Below are 18,028 nucleotides of genomic sequence, written 5' to 3'. Positions count from 1 at the left end.
AACATATTTGAACTTAATTTAACAGAATTAAATGGGACTCAAGAAAAGTAAAATGTAAACTAACATCTGTAAAATACCTTCTGTTTTTCAATTTTGTTTTTTTTTTAACTTTTATTTAATGAATATAAATTTTCAGTGTATAGTTTATGGATTACAATGGCTTCCCCTTCCCACAAGTTCCCTCCCACCCACAACCCTCCCCTCTCCCACTCCCTCTCCCCTTCCATTCACATCAAGATTCATTTTCAATTCTCTTTATATACAGAAGATCAATTTAGTATAAAGATTTCAACAGTTTGCACCCACATAGAAACACAAAGTGAAACATACTGTTTGAGTACTGGTTATAGCATTAAATCACAATGTACAGCACATTAAGGACAGAGATCCCACATGAGGAGCAAGTGCACAGTGGCTCCTGTTGTTGACCCAACAAATTTGACACTCTAGTTTATGGCGCCAGTAACCACCCTAGGCTCTCGTCATGAGTTGCCAAGGCTATGGAAGCCTTCCAAGTTCACCGACTCTGATCATATTTAGACAAGGTCATAAAAGACAGAGTGAGGATAGTAACCAATGATCCTAAGAGTGGCATTTACCAGGTTTGAACAATTATACATACAGCATTAAGTGGGGAAGAGGACCATCAGTACACACAGGTTGGGTGTAGAGCCATTGGTGGTAGAGTAGAGGTTATGATTACAAAGGAATGAGGCCCAAGTGCGCTAGACAGGGTCTAGAACAAAGGACAGAGTCATTATTAGAGGAGCTAAGAAAGGTGCTGTCTAAGCTACAATTAAGTTTTCTGATTTAGAGGCAAATAGAACCTGATAGAAGGGGCTTGATAATAATCTGGTGGGCTTTAGGCCTTGTAAGTTAAGAGGCCCAGACCTATCTATCTCTTCACATGGGGTATATCCTAAGGGAGGTGTGAACCTCCTAGGGGAAGGCACTCTGTTGATTTTCATTACTTGGCTGGCCTGGGAGGAGAGCTGGCCAGGTAAAAGCAGGGGGCATCTCTAACAAGAAATTTACAGTTCTGCCTGCAATGTTGCTGACCCTACTTGACCATCCCCTCAGCTGCAGTGGTCACTTTGGAAGTTGGGCTGAGTGAAGGGCTTTTCAGCTTAGAGCCAATAAGATCTTTGGCTCTGACTTGGGCATCCTTCGACTCCAGGGCAGGTCCATTTCCAGTGATCCAACTCTTGGCAGAGCTGCCAGGGCTCTTCACAAGCTGACTTCTGCTGAAGCCCACGCTTACCACATTGAAAGCCACTGCAGTGGACTGGCCTGTTAGGTCTCCTTGAGGGCAGATCACTGTACAGATCAGTCATTAATAGGCATTTCAAGGAACTGTGTTTAGCACGTGCAATACACCATGACTTGAAATTTCTCATGGTAGATGAAATCAAAGCTTCAGACCTAATTGGTAAGGTTTTGAGATGGATTTTTTTTTTAAAGATTTATTTATCTTTTGAAAGGAAGAGTTAGAATCTTCCACCACTGATTCATTCCCTAAGTGGCTGCCACAGCTGGGGCTGGGCAAGACCAAAAGCAGGAGCCTCGACCTTCATCTGGATCTCCCACATTGGTCGCAGGGTCCCAAATACTTAGGACATTTTCCACTCCTTTCCCAGTGCATTAGCAGGGAACTGGATTTGAAGAGGAGCAGCTGGGTCTCAAACTGCCAGTATAGGATGCAGGCATTGCAGGCAGTGGCTTACTCTGCTTCGCCACAATGCAGTCCCCATTGAGATGGAATGTTTTCTATTTTTCTATTGCAATCAGAAACTAAGTCCCACTAGCATGTGTACTTAGTGCTGTTCTCTGCTGTTTTTCTTCAGCTTCAGGTACACACCCATTTTTAATTAATTGGATAGGGGTTTGGTCATATGATATATATAAACTCCTTCCCAACTTGAGGTTCTGGTATTCTATGCTATTTGTGATCCTTTTCTTGAGGATCTGAAATATTTTTCCTTTAATAAAATGTATTGATTACTATGTTAATAGCTTGGTAGTTTAGAAAATGGCTGTCGAAAGGTTGAGATCCCATGTAAATCTATAAAATTAGGCCAGTTTCCTTTTCTAAGTGTAGGTAGCCACTTTGGCAGTACACATTATCAGTATTGCTGACCATATTTGGGAACTCTAGGTGAATGAGTATGACAATAATGCATCCATCAGCACTCCAAGAGAATCTATTATAAACACATTCCCTGGGGCTCCAAGTGACTGCTGCAAACAGAGGAAGCTCTCTTACTCACTTTTGTCAGGATCAGTAGTTGGGTGGTTTATGGGCAGATTGGTTCCAGTATGGAATCCAAATTCAATAATATATGCATCCTGCAGCATTTTAACTTAAGACATATAAATATACTTTCAACAATCCGTCCTTTGATGAATAATGAGAATTTTTTCTTTGCATATAGGTCCTCTCTCGGATGTTTTGTGTTGTATTTTTAGTATAAACCACATACATTATGTATCCTCCCCATATCCAGTTTCATTTTCTTGAAAAAGAAGTGAGAATGTAAAGATGCTTGCAAGGTTTTCTGTGAAAAATCTTTCTGGATTTTTGATTTTTTTCCATACCTAATTCAACAACATATTTTCAGCTTTTCACCAGTAACAAGTCTTTCCAAAACTTTGAACTTGTTCTTTAAAATTTAGCACACAAATCTTACTGATGTTGATAACATTTAATAATTTTTTATAACTAGAAGTCAAAGGATAAATGAGTTTGAGAGCAGACACAGCTGGCTCATTGTAGGTGTACAGCTGAACTGGTAAAGAAGCTCATAGTGAATGCACAGGCTTGAGCTTGAGTAGTCAACATACCATGGACATCACCCAGTGTGTGAAAGGAATGGTGAGTGAGGATTAGTTTAGTAATTCAGAAAAATGGATGTTAGTTACAAAGGCCTCTACCGTTTTAATTTCTTTGGTTATAAGCTCCTTGAATGAACTGGGACCTATTTACCTTTCCTGTTTACCAAGTACAGTTCCTGGACATAGTAGCCACAAACATCTATTTCTTTATTTGAGTTAATGAATTGGCAGCATATATTCAGCCCAGTGAGAAATTGTTTCCTTTCAAGGTATGAGTGGTGGATGTATTTGCTTTGTTTTTTCCCCCCATACTACATGAGCAATAAGGTGACATTAACATCCTGTTTGTGTTTCATTTTGATTGCCATTTGGTCAGCAGGAGCCTGAGAAAAATTTATGTACAGTGTTTAAGAGGATCAATTTATGCTGAAAGCTTTGGAATTATTGTAGAGCCATCTTAAAGTCACTGCAAATTGCAGTTGAAGTCATAGAAATGCTGGAAATCAAATGGATCAGTGACATTGGTATGCAGTGTCAATACATGTTTGCACTATTGCCTTGAATACAAGCATTGGAGAGTTAGCCACTAACGGATTATAGGATTTTTACTAGATAAGTTCTTTCTGTAAACATGTACTTGTATTTTATTAAAGTAGTATATGTTCACAGTTCTAAAAGTCAAACAAGAAGCAATACAAGGCTTTTTTTTTTTCCTAAATTTCTCTCCATTTGGGGTGGATGTTTGATACAGTGGTTAAGATATTTCTAGGGACACCTACATCCCATATCTAAGTGCCTGGGTTAAAGTTCTAACTCTGGCTCTGTCCAGCTTCCATAGTGCACAACTGAGAGGCACTAGGTGATGGCTGAAGTACAGAAGGTGTAGGAAATCCAAGTTGAGATCCTTGGCTCCTAGCTTCAGTCTGGCATGGCTGTAGCTGTTGTGGGCATTTAGGAAATGAACAACAGATTAAAAGTACTTCTTTGTGTCTTTCTGTTGCTCTACCTTTCAAATAAATGAAAACAAATAGATAAAAACTTATAAATTAATTCTCCCTTACATACTTATTCCCATTCTTTTTTTTCATAGTCTAGACCTAATTTCAACTCTCTCAAAGTTGTTTCTTCTCACATATACTTCTAAATAATATAACTTTATCACTTCTTTCTGATATTTCTTTTCTTGTTTTGGTCTGATTGCCCTACAGAAATGAGGATTGGCCTGCACTGTGGCATAGTGGGTAACGCTGCTATCTGCAGCATTAGAACCCATAGACACAGGTTCTAGTCCTGGCTGCTCTGTTTCCAATCCTGCTCCCTGCTAATGTGCCTGGGGAGGCAGCAGAAGATAAACCAAGTCCTTGGGCCTCTGCACCCACATAGGAGATCTGGAGGAAACTGGCTTCCGATCAGCCCAGCTCCGGACATTGTGGCCATTTGGGGAATGAACAGCTGATAGAAGATCTCGATCTAATCCTCCGCCTGCGGTGCTGGCACACCGGGTTCTAGTCCCGGTCGGGGTGCCGGATTCTGTCTCGGTTGCTCCTCTTCCAGTCCAGCTCTCTGCTGTGGCCCGGGAGTCCAGTGGAGGATGGCCCAAGTGCTTGGGCCCTGCACCGGCATGGGAGACCAGGAAAAGCACCTGGCTCCTGGCTTCAGATCAGCGTGGTGCGCTGGCCACAGCGCACCGGCCGCAGCGGCCTTTGGGGGGGTGAACCACCGGCAAAGGAAGACCTTTCTCTCTCTCTCTCTCTCTCTCACTGTCCACTCTACCTTTCAAAAAATAAAAAAAATAAAAAAAATCTCGATCTTGATCTCTTTCTCTCTCTGTCTTTCTGTAACTCTGATTTTCAAATAAATAAATAAATCTTAAAAAAATGAGAATTGAGCTCTCTTACTTCATATCCATCCAGACTCTCTCCTCTATCCTTCCAAAATTTGTCACCTGTTTTTATTAAATTAATATTCAGTATGTAGATACGTAAATATTTTTTAAATATTTATTTTTTATTCAGTTTGAAAGGCAGAGTTACAGAGAGAGGCAGAGACAGAGACAGAGAGAGAGAGAGAGAAAGAGAGAGAGAAGTCTTCCATCCTTTGGTTCACTCCCCAAATGTCCACAGTGGTTGGAGTTGAGCTGATCTGAAACCAGAAGCTTCCCTCCTGCCCCCGGTCTCTGACATGGGTGCAAGGGGCCCAAGAAATTGGGCCAACCTCAGCCGCCTTTCCAGGTGCATCAGCAGGAATCTGGATTGGAAGTGGAGCAGCTGAGACTTAGACCGGTGCTCATATGGGATGCTGGAACTGCAGGCCAGGGCTTTAACCCGCTGCACCACAGCACCAGCCCCTGATAAGTAAATATTACTCATATGTAAGTAATTTCCCATACTTTGATTGCTTTTCTTTTCTTGACATTTTTTTGTAAACCAGTAAGTGCTTCTTTTTTTCTCATATGTTTATTTTCTTTTTTTAACTTTTATTTAATAAATATAAATTTCCAAAGTATAACTTTTGAATTTTAGTGGCTTTTTCCCCCATAACCTCCCTCCCACAAGCAACCATCCCATCTCACACTCCCTCTTTCATCCCATTCTTCATCATGATTCATTTTCAATTATCTTTATATACAGAAGATCAACTTAGTATATACTAAGTAAAGATTTCAACAGACTGCACCCACAAAGACACACAAAGTATAGAGTACTGTTTGGGTAGTAGCTTTACTGTTAATTCGCATAGTACAACACATGAAGGACAGAGGTCCTACATGGGGAGCAGGTGCACAGTGACTCCCGTTGTTGATTTTACAATTGAATTTTCATCTGTACCTATCATTAACTCATTTTCAGCTTTCTTACAGAAACCTAGACTCATTTCAGTAAAGGTAAACCATAAAGGAATCTACTTTCTCCTTAGTGACAGCTGCCCTAAGGTCCAGCAGCCACCACAGCTCCACTGGGGTTGCTTTGCCTCCCATCTGCAGCTTGAGATTTCTTGAAATTTCTCCTTACCATTGCTCCAGGCATTGCCTTCCTCTCTCTGACATTCAGTTCCTGCTTTCTGAATCTCATGTCTATATATTTTTTATGGAGAACACTTTTCAGTAGCTTTTTGAAAAAGACTGTTGGGGTAAATTCCTTGAAATCTTGATTGTCATAAAAAGCCTTAGACGTTCACATGAAATGGGTTATATGACTGGTTGTAGAATTATAGGTGGAAACAATTATCGCTCGACATGGTGATGGCAACACTCCTTTCTATTTTATGTCTAACTTTCAGCTTGAGAAGTGTGATAACCTTCAACTTCTCTGTTATATGTAACTAGTTACTTTTTAAAAGTTTTTCAATATTTTCTTTCAAACCTGTTATTCTGAAATGTCATAATATTGTGCTTTGGTGCCTTTTACAGTCATTTGTGAAGTGCATTTGAATGATTGTAAATTGAGAAATGCAAGTCTTTCTATACTGGGAAAATATACTCTATTATTTCCTGGGTCATTTTCTGTCTCCTTTTCTAATGTCCATTAATTGTCCACTAATCAATCTTGGTTCTCTTATATATACACTAACCATTTGCATATTTTTATTCTCTTATTTTCCACTCTTTGTTCCATTTTATGCTCTGAGGGATTTCTTTAAATTTTCTATTGTATTATATTTGTACAAACAGTATGTTCACATCTAATGGTTCATTTCTGTTTTCTAAATACTCCTATTTATAATTTCCAGATACAGTTACATTGACACAAAATGCCTTTAATATCTTCTGTCTGAGGATGCACATATGCAAACACGTGCATATTTTGTTTCTTGTTCTTGAATCATCCTGTTTCCTTCAGGGTCTTTCTGTTTTATTATTATTATTATTTTTACTGTTTGCTTATTTTAGTCCTTCTTTCATATGAGAGGCATTCTTCAAATATAATCCTCAACTGTCCATTTATATTTGAAAGTGAAGTACACAAAAGACTGATGGGAAATAATATGTGTATGTGTCTGAGAGAAAGGGAGAGAGAGAAAGAGACAGGAGAGAATCATCTTTGAGTAAATGAACCACTTATTGCACATTTTGTGTGTTGTTTTGGGGGAGCACATCCAAAGACCAGTCAGAATCTCTGGGACTTTTTTCTTGAACTATTTGGTTTCTCTAGAAAAGAAGTCATTCCTCCTTCAATACAGACAGCATATTTAACTCTGTTTTCAATGCAGTATTTCGTTTTCTTCCTCAACTGCCATCCTTGAGTCTTTGTGGGTGAAGAGCAATTAGCTGTCTGCGTGGACTGTAGGATCTGAGAGTGTGGAATTCTTTCTCTGGACTTTAAAACAAGCATCTTACTTTCAGTCCCACCCTGTACCCTAGATTCAGAGGTCCCTGTAACCAATTCCTAGTCCCAGCAGGGATTGCACACGTGAATTTGAATTCCATGCCTTGGTAGATCCACCTCCCTGGCCCGAGATACAATCTCTGCATGTGGCTAACTCAGGAACCCCTCTTCCATCCGCTTCTCCTGTCTTCTGATTTCCCATCCTCTGTTTTCAGTACACTTCTGTTTATACCTAGCTTCCTTATTTTCACTCTAATGAAATTTGATGAGGAAATGGAATTAGATTAGGAGGATTTCTTTTCACACTAGAAGAAAACACTCAATGTATGCTTTTTAAATGTAAAATGTACTATATAGTGAGTTCTTTTGACTTATTTTTCAATTCTGACCTTTTGTTAACAGTATTTCTACTTTGGATGTTACAATCCTAAACCTTAAAACTATTAGACTCATTTATCACTTCCTCCCACAACCTGAAAAATAAATAGTTTGCGCTCCCATAAAATGAAAACAGTTAATTTGCACACTGTTTCTTTCAAATATTGTACTTTTGATTATGTTTTTAGGTTTTGCCTTACTTATTCTATAATAAATGTTTTACTGTATATCTGAGTCCCTGCCATCCCCACAAGCATTTGAATTTAATCTTTTATTTTCTTTATCTGAGTTGTGAAATTTTCACTTTAGCAGAGATTAGAAGTATTTTATTATTTTTTCTGAGTCAATCAGATTTCATACATGTGAATATTATATTCCAGTTATATGGTCTGAATATTCTGCATACATGCATGTATCATTCTCTCTACTAACATAATCTTTTTTGCAGATAAAATGCATTAAAGTCTCTTCTTTATAAATAATATATGAACTATAAATCTATTCTATAATTTTATGATGCCTTCAAGTAGGCAACATTGTCAATGGAAGAATTATAGTGCAAGTTTGCTTTTATGCTGCTAATAAAATGAAGCTGTTTTAGGTTAGAATACAGTAAAACTGGCAGTTAAACTTAAATAGGAAGTCATTAAATTGTGTTTGAGTTCAAATTTAAACAAAAAAAGCAATATTTATGTAGCAACTATTGAAGATGATGTTTTTATTGAATTTGGCAAACAGTGACATTCCTGTTCTTTTTTTATAAGATGTATTTATTTATTTATTTGAAAGTCAGAGTTACAGAGAGAGAGAGAGATTCATCTGCTTCCATATTCCACTCCCCATATGGCTGAAGTCAGGAGCCAGGAGCTTCATTTGGTTCTCCAACATGGGTGCAGGGGCCAAAACACTTTGACCATCTTCTCCCGGTTTTTCCCAGGCCATTAGCAGGGAGGTAGACTGAAGTGGAGCAGCCAGAACACAAACTGGGACACATATGGGATCCAGTGTCATAGGTAGTGGTTTTACCAACTGCAGCACAACATTGGCCCCAAGATTTTCATTTGTTAATAGAATAACCTGCTGGAAAAATGAACAGCTTCACCTCAGTGACCAGATTTGTTACTTGTTTTAAGCATCAGGTTTTGACTTGAGCCAAACATAATTGATTATTGAAGTGTTGCTTGTTTTAGCAGAAAGTTCAGTTCATATGTGTAGAATGAGTAAACTAAGGATTTTTCAGTATTTTTTATTAATTGAACTAGTTCAACACAGAGATTGCTTGAGAAGCCCTTGTCTTAGTGCCAAATGTTAAAGACCTGAAAGCAGTGTAGAGGGCTCAACAGTCATTCCTTAAGCCCCCATCCTAATCCAATGACCCTAGGAATATGTTACCAGATATGACAGAAGTGACCATGTAGGTGTGATTTTTTTTTTCTGACTTAAAAATATATGCATTCATTCATTCCTTGTGTGACTGGCTGGGAGTAGACAGACCGAGAGAGAGGGAAGCACGCCCGTTTACTAACTCATCTGCAAAATGCCTGCAATAGCCAGATCTGGGATAGGCTGCAGTCAGGAACTGTGAGCTCAGCCTAGATCTCCTATGTGAGTGGCAAAGACTCGGTCATTTGACCCATCACCTATTGCCTTCCAGAGTTACATTATCTCTACATCAGTAGAGAGCTGAAATTGGGAGTGGAATTGGAACTTGAACCCAACCTAGGCTTTGGCTATAGGTATCACACACAGATTCTTAACTGCTCACTACTCCGAACATCAGCATTGCAGATATGATTATATTAAGAGTCTAGAGACCAGCACCATAGCTTGGAATATCCAGGTGGGCCTAATGATGTAATCACTAGTGTCATTATATAAAGTTGATAGGAGATGAACATACAGGTGGTGTGGTGATGAAAGCAAAGAGGGATTTGAAGTTGCTGTACTGCAGGCTTTAAAGAGGGAGGAGGAGACCCAGAGGCAAAGAAGGCCAGGGATACAACTTTAGAAGGTAGAAAGTCAAGAAAAAAGTTTATCCTCTAGAGTTCCCAGAGTGTAATCCTTCCAAACCTGATGTAACTCAGTGAAAGTGATTTCAGAATTCCCTGCTAGAACTATAAAGGGAAAAATTTGCATTGGTTAATTATAATTTGTTATAGAGGCTATAGAAACTAATACAATTATACCACTCCCATCCCCATGTGTGTTTTTAAAAACCACAAAACTAAAAATTGGAAAATAAAGCCACAAAGGTATATTTCACTTTGGCCGTAATTCAGGTTCAGGTTGAAGATAGATTCCAATAGAATTTTTGCAAAATGCTCCAGCTGCCACTATTTGTGTAGGAATGTTTCTAAGAAGTTTTTTCATTCAGTGAAGTATTTAGTGAGATGGTTTGTAAAAGTTATCAGAGGTGGCCAAGCTTGTAAATATCCTTAGGTTCAGCAACACAACTGTTTTATTTTTCAATCTGTTCTGGGGTTTTCCTCTGTATATCCTGTTTTCCAGAGGGAAGCGAAGAAAATTATATTACATAGTAATTATATAAGAACTTTGGTCTAATTTGTTTCCTGACTGTTTAGAGATGCTATGGCAGTTATTTTTTTTTCTACAAGTAATTGTGAAAGAGATGAGAAGTAACTATATGATTTTTATGAAGTGAGGTGATACTGAACTGCAAAACACTTTACAAAGTTGAGACTTCAAAGTTTCTACTTATAAATTGCAAACAATATACATGTGTCAAGCATAGTCATCAGTTCTTCTGAATATTACATGAACTTGTGTATAAGTTTCCTCTTGGTACACAACAAGCCTCCCAACACTCACTTAAACAGCTTCCATTCCTTTCCTCGTGATTCTGCAGTTTGGGCTGGGCTCCCAGGTTAAATTGCTCTGCTAGTCCTGCTGATGATCCTTCATGTACCCCCCCATGCAGCTGTAGACATTTAACAACTCAGCAGCTGATGATAGCTGGTCCCAAATTATCTCAATAACATATCTGGCAGTTGATACTGGCTGTGGTACCCTAGTTCTTTATAGTGACTCATTTTCCAATGGACTAGGATCCTCCCAATAATAGCACCAGTTTTTTTTTTTTTTTTTTTTTTTTTTTTTTTTTTTTTTTTTTTTTTTTTTTTTTTTTTTACAGGCAGAGTGGACAGAGAGAGAGAGAGACAGAGAGAAAGGTCTTCCTTTGCCGTTGGTTCACTTTCCAATGGCCGCCGCGGCCGGCGCGCTGCGGCTAGCGCACCACGCTGATCCGAAGCCAGGAGCCAGGTGCTTCTCCTGGTCTCCCATGGGGTTCAGGGCCCAAGCACTTGGGCCATCCTCCACTGCACTCCTGGGCCACAGCAGAGAGCTGGCATGGAAGAGGGGCAACCGGGACAGAATCCGGCGCCCCGACCGGGACTAGAACCCTGTGTGCCGGCGCCACAAAGTGGAGGATTAGCCTGTTGAGCCACGGCGCTGGCACAACACCAGTATTCTAAAAGGGCAAAAATGCAAGCTGCAGATCTCTTAAGAATTAATGCTATAACTAGTACTCAAACAGTATTTTACACTTTGTGTTTCTGTGTGGGTGCAAACTGTTGAAATCTTTACTTAGTATGTACTAAATCGATCTTCTGTATATAAAGGTAATTGAAAATGAATCTTGATATGAATGAAATGGGAGAGGGAGTGGGAGATGGGAGGGTTGAGGGTGGGAGGGAAGTTATGGGGGGGGGGGGAAAGTCATTGTAATCCATAAGCTGTATTTTGGAAATTTATATTTATTAAATAAAAGTTAAAAAAGAAAGACTTCCCTTAAGAAGTCCCATAGTGGTGCCTCCATCACATTCTCTTGGCAAAAGTAATCTCAAGGGCAGTCCACTTTCAAAGGGTAGAAATTCTCAATAGGCAGAGAAAAAAAGTCACAGGGTGTGGATGCAAGGTAGTGTAGTTTGTTAAAGGATACTAATGTAATCAACTACTACTCATTTCCAATGGATATGAATGATATCTACTGTTTTATCTTTGCTCTATGGTTTCTTATGTGTGGTTTGTTTATTAATCAATGATGACAATTGGTAGAGAATAGTAGCCATTGGAAGAAGGATTATGGAAATCTTGTGGGAAAAAGTACTTCAATATTTAAGGGCATATATAGTAGATGTTTGTTTCTTCTTGGCTTTTATTGCTTTCTCTCAAATACATTATTTGGATGTAGGAAATGTAAAATACTGTTCTACTTGAATATAGAAAATACTGTGAGATTATCCAAATTGTTTGAGAGAAATATATTAATAACCAGAATGAATTGATCTATTTTATGTGTTTATGAAAGGGAAGTAGTTAGATCTACAGATTGGCAAAATGGGCAATGAAAATCAATGAAAGGATGACTTAGAGATTGCTTTAGGGCAGTGTCTCAACCTGGCTGCACCTTATATCACCTGGGGAGCCTGGAAAAATGTTGATGTTGAAGTCCTATCGCAACCTAATTACATCACAATTTCTATGTACCCCTTTCTTTTAAAAGCTTCCCAAGAGAGTCTAATGTGTAGCTGGGATTTAGAACCACTCACTGCTGTAAGGTTAGAGATTTGGAAGAAAGGTTTGAAATAATAAGGTTTGTGGATATAGTATAGAAAGGTTGGATTTGGACAGCAGCCTCCAGCCAGACTTGATAATTGGCTGTGCCTCAAAGTGGAAAAATTAATGTCTTTCCTGTTTTATGGGAGAGGAGAAAAAAATGTTTAAATTTTCTGATGGGGCTTCTGATTTTTTAAAATGTATTTTTAAAGAGCAGAATAGCACCAGTGACAACATATTATTTGACCAATATATAAAAGTCTAAAAATGGGATGGAAAGATTAAATAATGGTAAAATCATTTCATATACCAAATGTTATTTATATTCAGTGTTTATAAGGACAAAATTCAAAACTATTGGTTTGTAATTTTCAATCTTTCTCCAGTAGCATTATTGCTAACTCATTTATAGAGTTTAAATTATATTATTTAAAAGTTGATGAAGCTTTTTAAAGCAGCAAGAGGCGATGCTACTCTTTTCTTATAATCATTCTTAGAAATGGAAAAAAGCATCTGATTCTATGCAAAACATTTGTTCAGTTGTGTTTTTTTCTTTTAATAAGAGAACTGTTAGCCACTGAGGTTGAGGAATTTACAAGGCTCTAGAGTAATCTGATGTGGATAGAAATATTGCTTGTATATTGATACTGCTGCAATTTTGCTTGTTACAGCAAAACTCCTTTCTCACTCACATTCTCCATAGTGAACAGAATAAATGTTTGTATCAGAGCTACTCATAAAAGACTGAAATAATAAACTCCTCATTTGTTGCTCCTCCGAAGTGGCTGATTAAAAGCAGTATCTTGATGGCTGAAGGCTGTCATCCCAAATCAGGACTTGATTGTGAGTGGAGAGTGTAATCCTATACCATACTTGAAAGGAAAGATTTAATATCTCAGACTGGGTAAAAGCATCAAATAGGCAATACGTCTATTTTTTTTTCCCCTTAGAAAGTAATTACTGGTCGAATACAGAATATACTCAGGCCTCCGAAGATTTAAGCTGACATGAACTCTTTGGCGTTACTGTTATAAAAGTTGATTTATTACAGGGGATCCAGAAAAATGGTTCCGTGAAACCATCTGCATGTTGTGACCGTTTGCTTCCACCCAAGACCTTAGGATAGAAAACTCAGTATTAAGATGAAAAAATTCCTTCCCAGGAAAACACTCTATGTAAAGGCTCAAGATTCAAAAATAAAATAAAATGAAATTACTCCTTTGATCCTCAGGCTAAATCTAAAGTAATCTGCAACAAAAGGGCTTTTTTCTTTAAGGATTCCCAGCCCTTTGAGGTTAGGTGAGTGCTGTGTTTAATAAAGATTATGTGACTGATTACTTTTCACATTCTGACAGCTCCCTGTGGTGTCTTTTATATGGATGGGGGATTATATTAAAGCTCCATCTTTCTGTATAGTGGCCACCTGCTCTTAAAATGGGTCGTATCAAACTTTCTTGGAAGTAATATTAAGGATCCAAAGCATAGTGCAAAAACCTGTGGGAGTGATCTGCATCTTAAGACTGAACACTGAACAGAAGAGTGAATAGCAATGAAGAGGGGAGGGTGGAGCCCTGGACAATTTGAAATATCTGCTCAGTTGTTGGATTTCACAGGAATATACCAAAACCCAATTCTGATTATGGGCAGAGTACCAAATCGTGAAGAAAAGAAGGTGAGTAAACAAGAACAAGGAAGAACCTTGTCTGTGATGTATGTATATAAATGAGCTTTGTGCATTTATTTTATTCCTCTAATTGATTTCAAGGAGGAATCCTCTGGGATGAATACAGAAAAAGCAATTTTTACTCAAACTCTCAGTGTAAAGTAAATGATTACTGGAGGTCCTCAAAATAATGGTGCCACACAGAAATCAATTATTAAGAATTTATTGCAGGATTTATTTCACATATAAGGCTGCACGTGTATGCTAGGAAATAATTGCTTTTTAACAATAAGCTAGGCCGAAGTTCAGATTTAAACTACCAAAAAAAGTTAACTCTCTTCTATGTTAATGTAATTTATATAAAAATTGAGATTTGATGAAATAATGCAAAAACTTTATGAATTTAAAATATTTTGAGTGTGATAATATGACTTCCTGTGGTCTATATAAATTTTGGCAAGTGCTTTCTCTTGATTTTCCCCCCATTACTTCCTCAATTAAGGTACCACGTTCTCTGTCTTTCAGTCACTACTCTGTCCCTAAATGCTATCCTTGAGCTTCCTTGAATTTTTCGTTGGTTTTAAAATCTAGCATTCCCACGCCTATTATTTCAAGATGATCAGGTTTAAAATTGAGTTTGGGTTGGGTGGTTGGCATAGTGGATAAGAAGCTGGTTGGGATACTTGCATCCCACATCAGAATGCCTGGGTTCGAGTCCTGACTCTTCTGATTCCAGCTACCTACTAGTGCACACCCTTGGCAGGCAACTGGCTGAAGTTGTTGAGCCCCTGCCACCAATGTGGAAATCCAGATTGAGTTCCCAGTTCCTGGCTTCAGCCTGGCCCAGCCCTGGCTATTGCCAGGATTTGGAGAGTGAATCAGCCCATGGAAGATCCCTGTCCCTGTCTATCTTTGTCTCTTTTTCTCTTTCTGTCTTTCAATTAAATAATAAGTGAATAAATTAAAAATTGAGCTAATTTCCTACCTGCTTGAAATCTCTTTGTCCATTTTTCCTTCTGTCTGAGTGAATGACATCACTATCACAATCCTGATACTCAAGCAATCTGAAAGCCCGAGTGTCATTTTGCATTTTCCCTCCACTCCAACATCCAGTCTTCAAGTCCTGTAAGTTCTTAGTGCTCCTTTCCACCCTCACTGCCACAAGTCTAATTTTATGCTCTTCCCGTTTTCTACTTGAACACTGCAACAACTTTCAAATGAGCCCCTGGTATCTCACCATTTACTGAGAAAACATCCAAATTCCCTGTTACTGTATATGTGGCCTTTGGTGGTGTGATCCCTACATGCTCAATTTTTCTTTGGTTTTCTGCTTCTCTCACTGTGTGTCCTTTCTTATTCTCTAGTGATAAAGAAATTTTCAGTTTTTGACTATCTCATATCTCTTGGTTTTTCACATCATTTTCCTCTTTCTTTCTTTCTTTCTTTTCTTTTCTTTTTTTTTTTTTTTTTTTTTTTTGACAGGCAGAGTTAGACAGTGAGAGAGAAAGAGAGAGAGAGAGAAAGGTCTTCCTTCCATTGGTTCACCCCCCAAATAGCTGCTATGGAGCCAGGTGCTTCCTCCTGGTCTTCCATGCAGGTGCGGGGCCCAAATACTTGGGCCATCCTCCACTGCCTTCCTGGGCCACAACAGAGAACTGGACTGGAAGAGGAGCAACCGAGACAGAATCCGGCGTCCCAACCGGGACTAGAATCCTGGGTGCCGACACCGCAGGCAGAGGATTAGCCTAATGAGCCGTGGCGCCAGCCTTCCTTTTTCTTGAAATGCCTTTTTTTATTTTGATTGTCCACTTTGGAAAGTTCCTTTTCATCTTTGGTATCATCAACTCCACTCCTCCATCTAACTTTATGCATTAATTATAGTCAATTGAAAGGTCCCCGTTATGTGGCCTGTGCCCTTTGGACAAATGCTGACTTGATCTGAAAGTATCTACAAAGAAGTTGATGTTGATGTAATGCCACTTGGGAATTATAGTACCATGCTTTGAGAAGTTAAGTCCAATGACCTTGTACAAAACTAGGATTTGTTAACTTTAGTGTCATCTCAAGAGGCTTTAATACTTGAGAATCACAGTGTCTACACCAGAAAGAGATGGAGAGAGACAGACAAGATGGATCTTTTTGTCTCAGGAAGCCAAAGAGGTTAGCATTAGGACACAAAATGCAAGTACCAAGTTTAAATGTTAGCACAAGGATTGAAAATATTGAAGCGAAACAGAGCAAAGAGCCAGGTAGAAATGAAACAAAATAGGAGCAAGGAAGAAATGGAACAAGGAAGTTTCTGGGCCACTGTCAAATCAGTCATGAAATGTCCTTAGCATGTCATTCTTTTTGGAGGTTGTGCAGGGGCCTGGAGCTTAGATAGTTTGTGTTGACGCAAATCACTGATTTCAGCGACTTCTAGTGTCACATTTCCAAATCTGAATTAAAGTGAAGGTCAATACCTCCTGCTTTACCATTTCTAAATGTTTGAGATTGAACCAGAAGATTATTTTTAAGGAGTCTATCAATTCTGCTCTGCTGTGGCTCTTTTTTTTTTTTTATTTCTTTGGTAATCTTATGTGTACTATAACTGTGCTCTCCAAGTTTAGAACTAAGTGTCATGTCACAGTGGTTTGTGCTGGTTACTTAGTTTCTGTTATCCTTTTAATATGAAAATATTGTGATATACATTTATAGTGTCCTCAATTAACAGAAATTACTGACATCTAGAATTTCTTGAAATTATACTGCTTTTTCTTGAAAGCTATATAATTTCTAAATCCAGCTTTGTCAGATAAATTTTAAGGTGTCATGAAGGAATTCAGTTTATGTATCGGCAATATATCTTAGATTGAGTTTTTATTATATGTTTTCGTTTGGAAGTTCATAAAAATGTACTAAAAATACTAGAAGAACTCTATGGAAGTGTATGCTTTATAATTTGATGGTGGACAAAGTTAGACATTTCAAGCCAGAATGACTGGTGTGAAATACATTGAGTGAAACTCTGTAGTTGAATTTTCCAGATGATAGAAAGTAAACAACAAAGAAATATACACATAATAAATTTCACAAATGTTGTTGAGTGTTTATCTGTCACTTCACACTATCTTGGAGACACTATAGATAATCTGAATGGAAAGTTACACCAGAAATGTCTTCCTCTGAGATACTACCGGCTCTTTTGTACACCGTTATTTATCTGATAATTTGCTGTATCTTTTCTTGCTTTATTCTTCTGCTGATGCTTCTGATTTCAGACCTGTGTTAGGTTGTACAGATGAGCTCTCCTGGCCCATGAAATCAAGCGTGGGTGAGACCTGGTGCAGAACAGGAAGGCGACCCATACTTGGTTTCAGAGGCTGCGAGAATACCTACAGTTTTAAGAGAGCACCATTTATATCTATACAGGCTTCCAGGAAACAAAAACACCAAGTCAACCTTGTTTTTATTACAGACATACATAAATAAGAGACAGAGATAAAATTCATAATTGTATTAGATTTCTGCTCCACTGGGATTTTTAAAGAACTTTCTAGATGGCTCAAACCAGGTTGACCGGTTAATTTGATGCGTCAGATGATGGCTTTGGAACAGTGAATCTGAAGCTGCTTCTTCCTTAAGGACATTGCTGCTCTCCCCTCCAACCCACCACCCACTCACTTCTCCAGCTACGATGGTCAGCTTGCCCACGGTTCTGGGCTGGCTTCTTGGTGTCTAACAGAGATAACAAGGACAAGAATAAGAGTTTTGCTGGGTCCCTCCTTTATGCTTGGGCATCTACCAACATTTTCCCAAACACATTATTTCCCCACACCCAGCCCCACTCACAGATGCTTGCCTATAGGGCCAAAAAATCTCTAGTTAGTGCTGTGCCAGAATCTCACTTTTCTGTGTAGGAGATTGGAGTTTTTTCAAATAACCCATCTGGTAAAATAAAGAGAAGTAAAGAAACTGAGGTAAATAAAGTATATATTATTATATACTTTATTGCATGTGTTGTATCTTTGCTGAAAACTCATTTATAGACTATATTTGTTGAGCTAGTATTTGTTAATTTCTCCTTTGTTTGTCCTTTGCTCTGCAATTTAATTTTGCTAGGGTGGGTATGGGTCATGGAGTATTGTCTCCTTAGGCCAGCGGAACCACTTCACAATTGCTTTTTATTTTCTCAACCAAAATTCTGAAGTCCTGGATCCTTGGCATAGAAAATTAAGCTGGAAAGGCAACTTCTGCCAAGTATATATTGCATAGC

At 38.5% G+C, this 18,028-nt stretch overlaps 1 protein-coding gene across 1 annotated transcript in view; it reads left to right on the top strand.

Moving 5' to 3' along the window:
• LOC133751523 (EGF-like and EMI domain-containing protein 1) overlaps window positions 1-18,028 on the top strand; it is a 587,503-nt gene that overhangs the window by 317,964 nt on the left and 251,511 nt on the right. The window lies entirely within an intron of this gene.

This window comes from Lepus europaeus, chromosome 2, assembly GCF_033115175.1.
Source record: "Lepus europaeus isolate LE1 chromosome 2, mLepTim1.pri, whole genome shotgun sequence".
NCBI lineage: Eukaryota > Metazoa > Chordata > Mammalia > Lagomorpha > Leporidae > Lepus > Lepus europaeus.
Note: the sequence above shows the minus strand (reverse complement) of the source record. Positions and strands in the feature narration are given on the sequence as shown.